This window comes from Triticum dicoccoides, chromosome 7B (genome assembly GCF_002162155.2).
Source record: "Triticum dicoccoides isolate Atlit2015 ecotype Zavitan chromosome 7B, WEW_v2.0, whole genome shotgun sequence".
Classification (NCBI taxonomy): Eukaryota; Viridiplantae; Streptophyta; class Magnoliopsida; order Poales; family Poaceae; genus Triticum; species Triticum dicoccoides.
The window spans coordinates 291399632-291404780 of NC_041393.1; the positions used below are offsets into that span (position 1 = coordinate 291399632).

The 5149-nt window shown below is 49.2% G+C and overlaps 1 long non-coding RNA gene across 1 annotated transcript; it reads left to right on the forward strand.

Annotated features, from left to right (window-relative positions):
- Positions 1-3025: 3025 nt before the first annotated feature.
- Positions 3026-4904, forward strand: LOC119336179. The gene is made up of 3 exons (XR_005162230.1): positions 3026-3063; positions 3466-3585; positions 4741-4904. It is a non-coding gene; the product is annotated as an uncharacterized LOC119336179 (long non-coding RNA).
- Positions 4905-5149: the final 245 nt, after the last annotated feature.

The window sequence follows — 5149 nt, forward strand, 5'->3', positions numbered from 1 at the left end:
GATTGGCCTCGATCCCTCTATGTGACACCAGGAAGCCCAGCAGCTTGCCATAGGGAACCCTGAATACACACTTCTCGGGACTGAGCCGAAGATCCACCTTACGCAAGCTAGCAAACGTCTCCTCCAGATCTGCTATCAGGGTCCTGGCCTCCTGAGACTTCACTACTATGTCATCAACATAGGCCTCTGCATTTCTCCCGAGCTGCGTGCCCAGGGCGATATGCATCAGCTGCTGGAAGGTAGCCCCGGCATTGCGTAGCCCGAAGGGCATGCAGGTGTAGCAGTACACCCTGCAGGGGGTCAGGAACGTCGTCTTCTCCACATCTTGCACGACCATCTTGATCTGGTGGTAGCCTGAGAAGGCGTCCAAGAAGCACAATAGGTCGCACTTGGCGGTGGAGTCCATGATCTGGTCAATGCGAGGAAGCGGAAAGGGATCTTGAGGGCAGACCTTGTTGAGGTTGGTGAAGTCGACACACATGTGTTCCTTCCCTCCTTTCTTGGGGACGACAACGGGGTTCACCAGCCACTCTGGGTATCGTACCTCCCTGATGACCCTTGCGTCTTGCATCTTGCGGGTTTCTTGGACGATAAAGGCTTGCTTCTTAGTGGACTAACGACGAGCCTTCTGCTTCACCGGCCGCACGTTTGGGCATACCTTTAGGTGGTGCTCGATTATTCCCCTCGGGACCCCAGCCAGGTCTTTGGGATCCCAAGAGAATACATCCTTGTTGGTGCGCAAGAAGTTGACCAACGCTTTCTCTTGGTTTTGAGGGAGGCCAGCTCCTATGGTGAAGGTGGCGCTGGTCATTCCCTCCTCGCTGACCAGCACTTGCTTCATCTCGGCTCGGTCTTGGGAGAACAACTGCTTCTTCTTGGACGGCACCGCTCTCGGGGCCCCAGGACCCCCTTTCTCATCAGGAAGCGCAGATGCCGTTGACCTAAAGGCGAGCTTGAGGGCCTGCACCGCGTCTTTGGTGTCCCCTGCCACCGTGAGGACACCGTTGCTGACAGGCATCTTCATGAGGTTGTAAACTGGGTGAGTCGCCGCCATGAACTTGGACAAGGCCGGGTACACCAGGATGGCGTTGTATGGCAAGTCGATCCGGGTGATGTCAAAGTCGATGAGCTCGGTGCGGTAGTTGTGTGGGTCCCGAAGGTGACGGGGAGGTGGATCTGCCCTAGGGGGCTGGTGGAGCCATCGCCGACCCCGGAGAAGGGCTTGGTGGGGTGGAGCCGGCCGGGGGGCATGTGCAGCAGGCTGAATGTCTCCACGGAGAGCGTGTTGTGGCCGGCTCCATCGTCGATGAGGGTCTTGGTGACCGCCACATTGCAGATGGTGGGGGTGCAAAGCATCGGGAGCACGCCTGCTCCTGTCGTGGCGGCTGGATGATCCTTGGGGCCGAAGGTGAGGTCAGCCTTAGGTGCCGCCCAGCCCGGGGGAGCCCTCGAGCCCGCCTGGGCGGCACTTACTTGTCGGTAGAACTGCTTGATGTGGCGGTCAGAGGGTGGTGCCTGCGAGCCACCTAGGAGAGCTGCGATGATGGGGGGCGCCGGTGCCGCGAAGCTTGCGATGAAGAGGCCGCGCAGCTCCTCCCAGGAGGCTACAGAGGACTCCGGCAGGTTGAGCAACTAGGCGTGCAGTGCGCCTACAAGGGCCATGGGGAGCCAGTTGGCCTTCACCTTGTCGTCTCCGCCGACCGCCCAAACTGCTTCTTCGTACGCATGGAGGAAGGCGGCCGGGTCCGCCGTGCCGTCGTAGCATGGAGGCATCTCCGGTCTGAACTTGGGTGGCCACCCCACCCGCCGCAGGGAGAGGGTGAAAGAGCGCAGCCCTGGTGCTTCTTCGAAGGCACACGTCGGCCGAGTCGATGGAGAAGCGCCCGCCATTGAAGCTGACGACATGATCTGACGAACGGGGCAGAAGATCTCCGATGTACCCCTACCTAGCGTGCCAAATGTTATATTACGGGTTCCGCAAACCCTTGAAAGGTTCGAACTCTGGGGTGCGTGCGGAGATCTCAACCTACCCAGCCTACCTACTCGTGATCCTCCTAAGCCTAACGCGACGAGCTCGAAGAGACAAAGGGACACAACAATTTATCCTGGTTCGGGCCACCTTGTGGTGTAATACCCTACTCCAGCGTTTTGGTGGATTGCCTTGAAGGGCCGAGGATGAACTAGTACAGTGGATGAACTGGCCTCAGGAGGTGAGGTGTTCTTGAGCTCAAGAGAGCTGGTGGGGTGTGAACTAGATTGGATCTCCCCCCTCTATGGTGGTGGCTAAGTCCTCTTTATAGTGGCCTTGGTCCTCTTCCCAAATGTAGGCGGGAAGGGATCCCACAACGGCCGGATTTGAAAGGGGACAAGTAGTATAGCTTCTTCTGACTAAAGTGGTCTTCGTGTGCGAAAAGCCCCTGGCCGTGACGCTGCGGTGGGCTCGGTGATGACCTCCGTCCTGCCGTCCTGGTGGTCTTGATCTTGTTGCACCAGAATGGAAACCTTTGGCCGATTCCTCGGGACTCCACGCCTATGGCTTGCCTTCCTTGCACCGAAGAGGAAACTGGCGCTCTGCGCCCGTTGGCGCCCGCCTGGCCTTGGTCCTAATGGCTCATGTCAGCTGAGCCTCGTGAGGTGCACCTTACATAGAAGTCTCCGCCCCTCGGGAGCCAGCCTGAAGAGGCCAATCCCCTTGGGGGTCTTGGTGCCGTCCGCCTCGCGAGGTTCTGCCTTACTTGCAGCGTGTGTGATGTGTGCGTGCTTAATGATGTGTGGCAATTTCTTAATTATAAGTCCTAGTTTATGCACTTTCTAGAAGGATGACGGTGAGGAGGGGCTACCTTTTCCTCGGAGAGGACCCTAACTAAACTTTGTATCGAAGCTTTGTGTGTGTTTCTCCTTAATCTGTGTGTAAATTCAGAGTTCTAATCACCATCCTGGTGTTTGCTTGTTTCAGGCATTGCATGGGATGGATCTATCATGCTGGGATTAGTTGTAGACTTCCTTGCTGAACCCTACGAGCAATGCATCCCCAGTTTGCTTCTAGAGGAGGAAGGGGAAGAGGTGAACCTGCTTGTTCTTCATTGATTCCTAAATAAATATCTAATCTGTAATATTTTGTTATATCTATGCTCAGTTACAATTACAACATGGGGCTTCAAGTGGCTATTACTGTGGATCACCAATATTTTGTTATATCCGTGCATTTTAGTTACGACTAAGTGCCACATCATTGAATGTGAATGTCTGTTCAGGTAATAAGCATCACCATTAGCAATTTTGGTTTGTCCCCATAGTCTATGTGTGTCCCATGTCCTTTCAGTACCTTCTGCTATTTTCCTGCATTTTTGCGTACCATGCTGCAATGTTGCATTAGTTTTTGGCCGAAACTTCTTGCCTAGATATGGCCATTTTATTTTTGCTACACCATGGTTAATTAGCTGAGACATTTAAATACAATTTCAGGGTTTTCTTGTTGCTGCTATTCCTCGTGGATATTCAAGAGGCAACTTGGCACCTAATGTCAGCAACGAGCTTATCGGTGACGAGGGAAATGAAAGAAGGCTGCAATGGAATTTGTACTAGGTATGTTTCTCCGTCTCCTCAACTCTCTCAATCTTCACCTCAATTCCTGCCTATAGAGATTGATATTGGTCTGTAGCTAGGTTCAAATATTTTCTTCCTTACATTAAGCAACTTCCCTCGAAAAATAATGTTTCATCGTTGTGCCTCTAAAAAATTGTTGTGCCTCTTACAGACTACAGTACCTATTACAGACTACAACTTACGTGTAACTCCAAGTCTTATCATAATCTTGGTGGAATATGAAAGACATAAAGCATATGTACCAATAGACCAAAAAATCCTCTCTGTTGTAAAATAAAAGAATTAAGAACTTATAGTACGTAGAAAATAGTGGTATTAGTTGAAACACCATTATAAAGAGCAATTTCAGTTCATTGAAGATTTTGTCCCTTGTGGTAGGCATTCTTTGCAAATTCTTTAGCTTAATTGATGTGTACTCGTTGTAATTTTCAGTAGCAAGTGCATCACGTATTTGGTTAATGCATTGTTTTTTCTTTTCCATCCATAATGATATTTGAAGACAAGGAATTAGTATGAGATGCTTTGGGGGGTTCAAACACTTGGGTAAGATTAAACACATGTGCTGAATTGGCAGTCCTTCATCCAAATTTTCTTGATAATGATACACCATTTGGCGACAAGTTCTCTACAAAACTGGTATTTTTATGACACATGGTCGTGTAGCTGTGATCAGAGAACTTGTTAAGATATCGTGGGAAAGGGACCAGAAATGCGGTCTGTATGACCAAAAACATCCTGAACAAGTGAACATATGGTTGTTTATTATTTATTATGCTCTGTTTTTTAGGAAACTATCTGAACTCTTCTGAGGGCCGTTCGTTCTCTATTGTTTTTCTTTAGAAGTTTCTCCACGATGGCACTTTCCACCTAGAAAGAGCATCAAGGCCGGCGACCCTGTTTTCGTTAGGATGGAAGATAAATTATTGTTTTTTTTTTGATTTCCTTTATTCCGTAAATGCCAATACAAGATATGTTTGGGCCACATGATTCTATTCCAAAAATTTAAACAACTTAGCAATTAACGGCACATCTGTTATGTATTTGTTTATAATGATCTCGACTATTTTGCAACATATACTGCATTTCCAGGGGTAACCCTTTTGCTTATTTATTTTTTCGCTATGCTCTTTGAAGATCAGATTTTGGCCATATAATTTCCGGTGACTGGAAGTCTAAAACTGAAGATAGGGCAGATTGTTTTGATTCCAATTACTTGGAGATCTTGTGGCGTGCTGTCCCTGGATCAGTCAGACCTACGGCAACATCAACTCGTTGATCCTAGAGGCCATGGTTCTCGAGGTAAGAAATATAAGCACACTAGAGAGAATCCCTGTGCCATATGAACAAATCTCTTTCTCATCCATGCAATCTCTTCATATCTCAAATCCCTGCCGGAGTGCCTTCACCTTGATATCGGCACATACGACTTCAAGATGGTTGTAATATTTCTTTTAGAGGATCTACGCTTCGAGGAAATTAGAGAATGCTGATTTAAAAACAAAGTATATGTAAGCTATTAGGAAGCCTGAAAGATTCATAAAAA